Here is a 12886-nt window from a genome sequence, read left to right as displayed (position 1 = left end):
TAATGCAGAGAAAAGGATATGTCATCCTCTCTTTTCTCTGGCTACACTATTCTTTTGCTTTTCTTTTTTTTTTTTTGGCCTAATATTAAAAAAAAATTCAAAACTTTACGAGGTTTTGCAAACCAAAATTTTTCTTATCAATTTTGCGCTAAGTAAAAAATATTATTTTTTTAATATGTTGTTAGTGACATGGCAGGTGATGTGGTAAAAAGTTTTATATTCTTACTGACGTTGTAACTGATAGGGCAAAAATATTATTATTTTATATGTTCTTGTGAGATGGCATAACTTTAACAATTAAAAAAAATTTTAACTTTTGTCAATTATAGCCAATATTATAAATTTATTTTATTTAAAGCCAATTAACTAATTTTGATCTAACTTGATCAAAAATTAATATTTTATTACTTAATAATATTATGTTATACTAAAAATAATAATTTTTCCCTCTCTCTCCCCTCATTTTTTTTTATTTATTTAAAAATTAAAAAATCATGTAAAAAATGTCAATAATAAAAATATTCATCATTTTAGCAAATAATAATAATAATAATAACAATAATAAAAAAACATGTGGTTGAATGTCTATATATTATTGGATGATAATGGGTGGGAGGAGAGAGAGGGAGAGGGAGAGGGAGAGAGATGTAGGTATGAGGATATTTCTTAAAAAGAGAGAGATATAGAGGGATATTATTTAGAGGGAGAAAGGTGGGTAGAGGGTATATATATACATATTATTGGATGTATAAGGATATTTCTTAGAGAGAGAGAGAGAGAGAGAGGGAGGGGGGGGGGGGGGGGGAAGGGGGGGGAAGATATTATTTAGAGGAATAAAGGTAGGTGGAGGGTGTATATATACATATTATTGGATGACAATGGGTAGGAGGAGAGAGAGATGGATAGTGGGGTATTTTTAATTTTAAATAAATAAGAATTTATCTATTTTCATAAATAAGTTCCATAAATACCACACAAAAAAAGGAATGAAATAGGAGAATATTATTTTTTTATACTAAATAATATAAATATTCATTTTTGACAATTGCATCAAGTAATAAAATATTAATTTTGATCAAATTAAATAAAAATTAGTCAATTGGCTATAAATGAAATAAATTTATAAAATTGATTATAATTGACAAAAGGTGAAAAGTTTTAGATTTTTTAATTATTAAAGTTATGCCACGTCAGCAATAATATATAAAATAATAATATTTTACAACATCAGTCACCACATCAATAAGAGCATAAAAGTTTTTATCACATCACCTATCACATCAATAATAACATATTAAAAAATAATTTTTTTGTCATGTCAACCATCACGTCAATGCTCACAAATCCCCAATATTGATCGGGCTATAATAAATACTAAACTTTTAAATTAGGTCAAAATTGACCCCAAAAAAATAAATTTTTTACTATACTTGCAAAAATACGTAAAATTTTGGATTTTTTTAATAACATTTGATCTTTTTTTTTTTTTTTTCTCTTAACTTTCTAGAAATTAGGTATGGCAAGTATATGTGAAAATCGCGCTACCAAAATCTATGCCTGAATAACATTCTCAATACTCAAATTAGTCTCAAATTCGATTAAAATTTATTTTTAAATACTTGAATCAGTCTCAAATTTAGTTATTATTACTAGAAAAATGCTCAAACCATTTAATTTTATATATTTTCGTTAATAATCTAAAAAAATATATTTTTTATTATTAATTTATATTTTAAAAATTAATAATTTTATAAAATATTTAAATTGTTTTATTTAAAATATAATATATAAAAATTTATAAATATTATTATAGGAAACATATATTTTATATTTAAACTCAACATATAAAACTTGAATCTAATACGAGCATTATTCTCTAAATTCGAGTCATCTCATATCTAATAATATATTATTTAAATTTATTCTGTTAAAATTCAGTCGGTTGAATAGGGGCAAAAATTTGACCCATTATCATCCTATTTCTGTGGGGTTTGTAATGGATTGTTTGGTGGAGAGTCTTTTTGACGAGATTTTGATATTGTTCTACTTTATGAGTTCTCAAAAATTCCATTATTTAACCTTTGGAATTATATCTTATGAATTGATGGAGACCCTTTGGGAGAAGATTAGATTTTTGCTGCTTTTTAGAGAGAAAAATAAAAGAGATAAAAAGTGAGAGAAGTGGGATTTGAGAGAATAAATTGCATTGATTGTCTTTCAATTTTTACAATTATTTCATTTTATTCATTTAATTTTATTTTTATTTTAGACAATGTCTCTTCTACTTGCAATAGTAAGTCTTCATATTCATAACACTAAATTAACATTTAATCAAAATAAATTTATAAATTATTATTTTTTATATAAAAACTAAAAATATTGATAAAATATCATATATTAATAAATATTATTGTAAAATTTAAAATTTATCATTATATTATTATTTTTCCATATTGTTATAATTTAAATTTTAATTAACAATAAATAACTTATGTAATTAAAAATTTTATTAATAAATTTAATTAAAATAAAATAATTTTATTAATAATTATTATTAATTAATTTAATTATAAAAATAAAAAGGAAAAAAAGAAAAATTGGGCAAAAGGCTAATTTTATTCCTTTTACCTTGGAGACCTGCAATTACAAGTTAGAGAGACTTTTTTTGAAACAAAACTAAAATTAACGAATTTTATTCTAACAAATTGAAGTTAAATTATTTAAATTAAATAATCATATAAGTTGATGGATGATTGGCGCGATTGACCTGATTATGAATCATGTTGTAGTAGGCAATGAGCAGAGAAAAAGCTGAGAAACGTCGGTAAATTTCACCCTTATTTCTTAACTTATGTTACTTAAATTTTAAGCTTACTATATATAAAATAATTGTCAATTATATTCAAATATTTTAATTTTGATTAGAAAGGACTAAATCCCTAAAATTGAGAACCGTTATTTTTAAGGTAAGAAAATATAGATTTTAAGGTATGAAACTATTTTTTGAATTCATTATATTATCCACAATAAAAATGTGTTCACTATGAATTATTTTTTTACTTTTTTATGTAGCAGAGTTTATATTTCCCAAATTGATTTTGAATTTTAAATAAAATTTTTATCAATCTTAAAAGTTTGATCTTTTTAGATAAAATTAAAAGTCTAAATATAACTGTCAATTAATAAAAAATAGACCTAAATTTTAATATGAAATTTCTTGACACCTAATACAATAAAAAATGATAAAATTTGCATGAATAAACATTCTCAATCTATTGAAGCTCTCTCTGGAATTCATTTAATCATCAACTAAACTTTTTTACTTATAGTCTTGTATTCCTTTCTAATAATTAATTAATTAATATAAAAATATAAATGGGAGAATTTATGAGCTGATGAACTTATTTTTATAATTTTTAATTTACAATAAATAATAATTAATATATTAAAATTTTAATCTTATTATAAATCTTATTTTAAAAAAATACTTATATAGATCAAGATTCTAATTTATAAACAATTTTGTTAATGATAAATAATATTATGTAATTTAAGGGCTAAATATATATATATATATATATATATATATATATATTAAAACTTTTACAATTATAGCTTTTTTTTACGATTTTAGCATGATTTAAAATTTTTTTAACTTATGGTTAAATTTAACTTAAATCAACTAATATGACGTAGTTTTGACTACTACACTACAAGAAATTTAAAAAACAACGACTAAACTTACTGACTATAAAAATATGGTCACAAATTATAGAATTATTATGGACTAAATAAAGTGACAAAATAGTAAATATTGCCAACTAAATATATAGTCGGTAATTACTGACTATCTCATTTTTAGTTGGTATGTAACGCCCTCACCGTAGGTAGTCCGTACATTTTTCTGTTCCGACGATTAATGTCCGTTCGGACAGTTAGGATGTCTAGAACTACACTTAAACTATAGTGAGGACACATAAATTAATGAAATAAATATTAAAAAAATATAGAAAAAATTTTGAGAAATAAAATAAAATTTAGAGAATTTATAAATTGGTATAAAATAATAAAAATAACCTGATGAGCGCCATGAAGGGCATTTTGGTCATTTCACTCCTAGATGTGAATTTTGACCTAAATGTCAAATTAAAATTAGGAAACAAAATAATTAACATAAATTAAAATTTATAAAATAAATTAGGAAAATGAGAAGAGAAAAGAAAAGAAAGGAAAAGAAAAGAAAAGAAAAGAAAATGGTTTAGGGAAATTTAAAAAAAAAAATAGAGTACACAAAAATAGAATATGTAAATACCACATTATGAAAAACTCCCACCAACCCCTTTCTTCCTCCAATCCCTCTTCTCTCTCTTTCCCCCTTGGAGCCGGCACCCTTGCTCCACAATTTCTCCATTGTTGTCAAGTTTCCAAGCTTGATTTCCCAAGCTTTCACACACCAAAACCCATAGCACCCTTCACAAAAAATACTTCCCACACCCTAAGGAAGCTATAGACACCCATTGGAAGTAAGAAAATTGAAGTTAGGGAAGCTCAAGTAAGGTTAGTGCACTAATCCCTCTTCTTCTCTTTATTAAACATAAAAAGCATATTTAGCCAAGCATAAATATAATGAAAACAAAAATAAAATCTTGAGGAAAGAACCCTTGAATTTTTGGCAGCCATGGAACTTGAAGTTTGTTGCTTTTAAGTGATGAAAAATGGTTCTATGAGAATGTGTGATGAGTTGAAATGTTTGGGAGTTTGATTGTGTAGTGTTTGTGTAAATTTGAAACTTTGAAAACTAGGGTTTGTGTAAAATGCTTGAAATTGACCTATTGAGTTGAGATTGTGCTAGTAGAAGTGTATTACATGCAAATTGAAGTAAAGAAGTTGGAAGAATTGAGATATTGGGAGTGTTTGATTTTCTGTAGGTTGGGACTTGAGGAGTCCAGTCCCTTTATTGAATTATAACTGAAAATGTGTGACTCTAATTGGTATGAGGCCAATTAGTGGTGTTTTGGGACACCCAAACCTTCATTTTTCAAGAAGAAACCCTGCCCAAATTCTATCAAAATCATGACCAATTCTCTACCCAAACCTTGATGACCAAACACTGAAAACCCAAAAAATGACCAAATGAAAGTCATAACTCTCTCTATACTGGTCTAAATGACCTAAAATTTACATCAATGGAAAGCTTAGACATAGGGCTACACTTTTTATCAAGACCACTTGACCCAGTTTTGCCTTTAACTAAGTCAAACTGTTAGCACAAGTTGGGTCACTAAAACTGCCAACCCAGAAATTGACCAAAACACTATTCCTTTGGTATGTTTGACCAGTTTTGGCAAAAATGTCATAACTTGGTCTCCAAAGTTACAAATTGAGTGAAACTAGTGCAGAAAGTTTTATAAGACATAGATCAACAATTTTTATGTTTTGACTAAGCTCTAAAAACTGTTGCATCATAGGGAAAATATTAGCCAAAGTTAGGAATTGAAATCTGTAAAATGTTAAGTTGAACCTAGAATGCCATTTGATACCCATGTGTTCATTTGCCCATAACTTCCTCTAGGAAATTCCATTTGAGATGTGCCAATATGATCAAGAAACATGATACTTAGGGCTACAACATTGATTTAGACACCTTTGTCAAATTCTAAGTGTAGAAACCCTAAAAAGAGGGTCAAACATACTGTCTTGAAGTTTGACTATTGCCTTTATAGGATTAAGAGTCCAGGTCAATATATTAACCATAACTCACTATAATAAGCTTAAAAAATTATGAAATTGTACCTAGGAGTCTCTAAGACATAGAGGAACATATCTTGTGAAGGAACCTAAGTCTAAAAATGACCATAAAATGATCAAATGACTGGTCAAAGTTTATTGACCAGGAATTGTAAATTCTGGATAGCTTAGAGGCAAAGGGACCAATTATGGTATTTTGACCATAACTTGAGTTCTATAACCCCAAATTCAGTGATTCAAAAACTGAAATTCAAGTTTAAACATAGAGGAGCATTTGTTATGAAGGAAGTTTGATCAAATAGACATCCTAACCTAGTCAAATTCCTAGATAAAAATAACACATCAAAATGAATCTAAAGAATGGTTCATGGGAAAAATGCTGTACATGGTGATTAAAATACTCATAAGGCTAATTAAATATTAAAAATGATATGAATATGTAAATTGGGACTAATTTCCTATTAATATGAAATTAATGATACCACTGAATAGTACCAGAAAATAGTAACAGTGAATAGTGCTAAAATAATTAAAATGGTTTAATTGCCCATAGTATACCTAGACTTATTTATTTAGTTTGGATAAAGTGGTATACCAATTAGGGACTACAGATAGCAGTACTGCCTACTGAGAAAATCATGAACTGATAATATATGTCTGTTATGATTGTTCTACAAGCTATATGCCTACTTACTGGCCATTGTGCCTACTTTATTTCTGGCTTTACAAGCCTGACAGCGGGTCTCATGCCCGATACCGGCCTCGTGCTCGATGCATATATATCGACAGATATATGGTTGTCTAACCAATATACACCCATGCATCCAGCTTTTATAATTTGTTATAGGTTTCTTGGGCATTGATAAAAATTAGTTAAGACTTAAAATACAATAAGTAATCATAAAAGATCCCGATAATGTTAATTATTTTCAAAGAGCAATAAAAACGTAAAAGACCCAAAAATCATGATTTATAGATATTAATTCAATTGTTTAATTATTGTTATTATAAATTATGTACCACTAAGCATTATGCTTAGCGTGTTGGTTTTTCCATCGCGTAGGCACTGAAGATCAGTAGCCGCCACAACAGCAGCCGCCACAGTAGTATTCGGACAGAGTTCCGATCAGATCTGCCACCAACCAGAGTCACCTCACTAGTCTTTTGTATTTTAGTAGGGCCCATGTATAGATTAGTATTTTGGTTCATTATGTCTAGTCATGATGTATTTCATTTTGGACTTGTAATTAAACTTGAGATTAAAATGAAAACTTGTAATTTATTATCTATGAATTTCCATATGAATGTAATAGATGATACTTCATTTTGAGATCTCATAAATAGTTGTGAATGATATGATAAAAGAGAATATGATAGGAAAACGTGTGAAATGAATATGGACATGTTAATAGGTGATTAGTGGAAACCCGTCGGATGCCAATAAAACAGGGGAGGCTCTGTCCCGGTCTCCGCAGAAATAAGATATAAAAAAAAATTCTACACATAAATTACCTGATTTAAATGACATTAAAATTTACAATAGACATGACAAGACAAGATAGGGTGCTCCGGTACCGAATGTGGCACTTCTTGCTCAGCTATATAGTAGACGGGTAAGGGGCATCACATTTTAGTGGTATTGGAGCCGAGGTTTAGGCGGTCCTAGACCTAGATAGATAGAAAGAAATAGTTGCATCATATGCATGGGCCTTTAGATAGAGTCGAGGTGACACTAATGCAGATCTGTTCTTTCTCTATTTTATAGTATCGATGGCATCTGATCCTTCAGAGCACAGACCTCCAGGACCGATAGAGGGGGAAGTAGAGAGTCATGCACCTGCACCTGCTCCTAGTAGGAAGCGAAGCAGCAGAGCAGAGTCATCTCGAGGTACTGTGAGCAGGGCACAACAAGCCTTCTATGAACAGATGACACAGCTGCTCCGTTAAGTCACCGGAGCTGTACCTCAGCCACAGCCACCTCCACCTCTACAGCCATAACCACCACCACCACCACCTGTACAGCCACCACCGCCCTCACAGCCGCAACCTGTACATAGATCCCCACTAGAGAGATTGCGGAAGTATGGGCCAATTGACTTCAGGGGTAAGAGGAAGGATGATCTAGTCACAGTAGAGTATTGGCTAGAGAGGATAGAGAGGGTTTTGCAGCAGCTCCACTGCACCCCAGAGTAGCAGAGTATTGGCTGGAGAGGATAGAGAGGGTTTTGCAGCAGCTCCACTGCACCCCAGAGCAGCAGCTAGAGTGTGCTCTATCCCTATTATAGGAGGATGCATATAGATGGTAGGTGACAGTATCGAGAATGGTACAGCCTGCACAGATCACTTAGGAGTTCTTTCTGGCTGAATTCAGAAAGAAATACATTAGCCATGTGTACTTGAAGGCCATAAGGAGAGAATTCTTGGCACTGAGGCATAGGCAACTTACAGTATCCAAATATGAGTGGGAATTCATGAGACTTAGTGGATATGCATTAGAGCTAATGCCTATAGAGGTTGATAAGTGCAGAAGGTTTAAGGATGGACTGAATGACAACATCCGACTGATAGTTACATCTCACCACTTCACAGATTTCTCCCTATTAGTAGCGTCAGCTCTGGATGTGGAGAGAGTCAGAAATGAGGAGCAGTCCAGGAGGGACAGATAGTGTAAGAGAGGTCCTAGATAGGGCCAGTTTAGTGCACCAGCCACTAGTAGTAAGAAGCATAAGGGTTCACAGAGCCAGACACAAGGCCAAAGGGGCCAGTCTGGAGTATCTATAGCTAATTCCCCGGGTACAGTAACAAGAGAATCAATTTCAGTGTCAGAATGTACCCACTATGGTAGGATACACAGAGGGGAGTGTCGACTGTTGACTGGTGGATGTTTCAGATGTGGGTCTACGGATCATTTCATATGAAGTTGTCCATAGGGAAGTGCTCCCACTGCACTACCACATACAGAGAGGACTACCCCAGTAGCACAGAGGGGTAGAAGACCTGTGAGGCTTGAGACAGCTGGTACATCACAGAGGCTTCTGAGACTACAGAACGGCCCGAGGCTGGAGTAGCACCCTGTGTGTACACTATGGCTCGAGAGGAGCCAAATCCGGTAGACGTTATCAGAGGTACATTTCCTAATTATAATACCTTTAAGTATGTATTGATAGACCCTAATTATATTCACCCCTATATATATATTGTACCTCCTGTTAAAAGAGGATACCGAGAGGTGGGTTAGAAAATGACATGCTTGTCACCAACCCTTTGAATCATAAGGTTATGGTAGATTATCAACCGAAAAGGATCATATCAAAGATAATAGATGGAAATGAGAAGGAGGGCTGTATATGAGATGAAAGAAGATGAGAACAGAGCTGGTTGAAAAAAAAAAAAAAAGAGTTAGTCTATGGGGATAAACCATGGTAACTATGCAATGCTCTTGATGTTTGTGCTGTAAACTGAAAATTACAGTACCAATTTGGGACTATTGTGTAGAGCTATGTATTTCCAATAGTAAATCGAGATAAGGATAAGATTGTAGAACTAGGATTAATAAGACAGACTAAAGAAAAAGTAAAGTATTATAACACAAAAAGGTGAAAAGACAAGGAGATAGCGGTCCCTCTATTATTTACACCGTGTAAATTTTGAGGACAAAATTTTATTTAGAGGGAAAGAATTGTAACGCCCTCACCGTAGGTAGTCGGTACATTTTACTGTTCTGATGACTAATGTCTATTCAGACAGTCAGGATATCTGGAACTACACTTAAACTATAGTGAGGAAGTATAAATTAATGAAATAAATATTAAAAAAATATAAAAAAAAATTGAGAAATAAAATAAAATTTAGAGAATTTATTAACTGGTATAAAATAATAAAAATAACCCGATTAGCACCATGAAGGGTATTTTAGTCATTTTACACTTAGAGGTGAATTTTGACCTAAATGTCAAATTAAAATTAGGAAACAAAATATTAACATAAATTAAAATCTATAAAATAAATTAGGAAATGAGAAGAGAAAAGAAAAGAAAAGAAAAGAAAAGAAAGGAAAAGAAAAGATAGGAAAAGAAAAGAAAAGAAAAGAAAATGGTTTAGGGAAATTTAAAAAAAAAAAAGAGTACACAAAAATAGAATATATAAATACCACAAGATGACAAACTCCCACCAACCCCTTTCTTCCTCCATAATAAGTGCATAATTTATTAATTTTACTCCCATCACATCTAGTGTTGTTAGTGTGTTTTAATGTTTAATTCAGTTGGTTAAAATATATTTATCATTTAGGCATATTTTTAGATAGTTGTGGAATAATTATGTTCAATGGAGAAATTTTCAGCATTTAACTTTTGCTGTATTTTTTTCAGATGTTTCTAAAGTTGTGGGTCTCTAAATTGAGTGTTTTTTAATCCATTGAAAAGCTAAGATAGAGCACTTCAAAAGATAAAGAGGGACCAAAGCCCAAATCAGTCTCCAAGGTTGACAAAATGAGCTATGGATCTATTAAAAAAGCCCAGACTTGATGTGCCATGACCAATTTTGGTATTTATTTTGTATCTAAAGTTTCAAATGTCCAAATGAAGCAAGCCTAAGCCCAATTGAACCTTAAGAGCACCTCTACAACTTCTATGAAGGGCTGGACACGAGATGAGGCCATTTTAATTGTAAAAAATAGCAATAAAGTCGTCACAATGGGCTAGATGGTCTATCTGAATCAGTCCTGGTTTTTGAGCCATAACTTGGGTTGTAGACCTCGGATTTAGGCGAATCAGTATCTGTTGGAAAGTTAATAAATAGGGCTACAACTTTCCTGAAGAGGACAGTGGCAGATTCGGAAAGAAAGTTACTAAAAATCGGCCTTGATTCAAGAGACGTGAATGCAAGCTGAAAATCTACCTTTTGAATTTCAAAACTTTTCCTAGTTTGGTTCCTATCTTTGGGATTAGGTTTTTGATTATAAATATGTCTTTAGGCAGCAACTAAGAGCATCCCAATTCAGACCTTCGTTCTCCATAGACACCATTCAGCAGCTTCTCCATTCGTCTTTTAGAATTCTTCCTTAAATTTCTTTATTTTATTTTTTTGTAAGCCATGAACATGAGTGGCTAAGTTTTTAATTCAGTTCAAGGGACTCAAGTTCTTATGTGTGATTTGTGAGACCAGGTTCTTAATTTAATTTATGTCTTTTTGAATATCTATTGTTTTCTGATTTAATTATTTTTTATCTGTTGAATAATTTGCTAAAAAGACCTATTAGTTAATTGTTTGATTTGATCAATTGCTAGTTCATCTTCATAATCCGTAATTGTTGTGTAAGATTGAACATAAGTAGTAATTAGGTTTTTTTGATTATGATCCAAGTTTTAGATAATAACCTAAGGAAACAATAGGGTGGATTAAATGATTTATACTTCACAAATTATTGTTCAGCTTAACTACTTCCTTTTCTTAAAGCAGTTATTAATTTGATGAGGATTGCTTAATACCAACTCAGTTAATAATTAGAGTCAATAAAAGTGCTGGCCTCGAATTGATGAGTATAGGGAAGTTAGGGGTTAACCTCGCTATTTGGTAAATCTACGTTAAGTATTCAATAAGAGATAATTGTATTTCTTTTGTCTATGATCAAATCAATGTATTGGAATGCGAATTACCTTGGACTGAAGTTTTGCTTAAATTGAGACTGTCATATTTAGTTCTTGAATTTCTGATTTCTTCTAATTTTGTGTTATAAACTCGCCCCCCCCCCCCCCAACCTTTGTTTCTTTTTCCATTACACAAGTGCACAAAATTTAATAATTTAGTCTCTAGGGTTCAACCTGGACTTACCATTTATTGCAGAAAATATTTCACAACTAGTGATTTTAGTTAATTAAATTTCTGGTGGATTCTATAACCATAAAGAATTTTGGATCCATTACTGGGGACTGAAGTTTATTTGATTTCGTGTTTTTTTTGTGTTAGATATTCTGTTATTAATTTTGTTTCTGAGTTGTTGCTATTTTCAGGTTTTTGGAAAAAGAAAATTAAATAAAAAAAAAATTTTACAGTGTTACTGTTCATCAAGAAGTTTGGTTGAATTTGGAGGGCGGCCCATACCTATTTTGAAGGAAATGACGTTTTGATCAAGACCAATCAATCCGTATGATTCCTTGGCCCCACCCTCTTGAGGCCAAATTCGATTGTTTTCTAGGGTTTTGAGGCATTTTTCTATTTTTACTTTGATTTCTCTTTGTTTATGACAAGAATTTCTTAATCTGGTGAGTTAATATTTGATCTAGAAGTAGAAAAAATAGCTAAACGGTTGAGAAAATTGGCTAAGCAAGCTAGGCAGATTCCGAGTACATTTGAAGGAGTCCAATCTCCAAAGGAGTTAAGTTCGAATTCTGATTCGTAGTCAAATTCTGAAAACGAAACTATGGCTACTAGAACCTTGAAAGAGTTGGCTGCTCCTGATCTAAACCAACAGCCTTTGTGTATCCAATACCCTGCTTTAAATGTTGCTTTTGAGTTGAAATCTAGATTAATCCATTTGTTGCCTAAATTTCATGGTCTTGCAGGTGAGGATCCACATAAGCATCTAAAGGAATTTCATGTTGTGTGTTCCAGCATGAAACCTCAAGGAGTTTCAAAGGATCAAATCAAACTTTGAGCTTTTCCCTTCTCACTGGAAGGCACAACTAAGGATTGGTTATATTACCTTCCATCCAAATCTGTCAACTCATGGAATGGATGAAGCAGATATTTCTGGAGAAGTATTTTCCTGCCTCCCATGCTGCCAACATAAGAAAAGAAATTTGTGGCATCCGGCAGTACAATGGAGAGAGTTTGTATGAGTATTGGGAGAGATTTAAGAAGCTGTGTGCAAGCTGTACCCATCATTAAATAAGTGAGCAGCTGTTGATTCAGTATTTCTATGAGGGACTTCTACCAATGGACTGCAGTATGATAGATGCTGCTAGTGGAAGAGCTTTGGTTGATAAGACACCAGAAGAGGCAAGGAGATTGATTGCTAACATGGCAGCAAATTCTCAGCAGTTTGGAATGAGAATGGATCACACACCCATAAAGGTTAATGAGGTAAGTACATCTAACCTTGAGAAATAATTTTCTAATTTAACTTCTTTAGTGAGGC

The 12886-nt window shown here is 31.7% G+C and overlaps 1 non-coding gene across 1 annotated transcript; it reads right to left on the bottom strand.

Moving 5' to 3' along the window:
• Positions 1-12531: 12531 nt before the first annotated feature.
• On the bottom strand, positions 12532-12638 carry LOC131176785 (small nucleolar RNA R71). Its single transcript, XR_009146682.1, has one exon. It is a non-coding gene; the product is annotated as a small nucleolar RNA R71 (small nucleolar RNA).
• Positions 12639-12886: the final 248 nt, after the last annotated feature.

The sequence above is a fragment of the Hevea brasiliensis genome, unplaced genomic scaffold (genome assembly GCF_030052815.1).
Source record: "Hevea brasiliensis isolate MT/VB/25A 57/8 unplaced genomic scaffold, ASM3005281v1 Scaf24, whole genome shotgun sequence".
NCBI classification, from domain to species: domain Eukaryota; kingdom Viridiplantae; phylum Streptophyta; class Magnoliopsida; order Malpighiales; family Euphorbiaceae; genus Hevea; species Hevea brasiliensis.
This window is presented reverse-complemented; position numbering and strand designations above follow the sequence as displayed.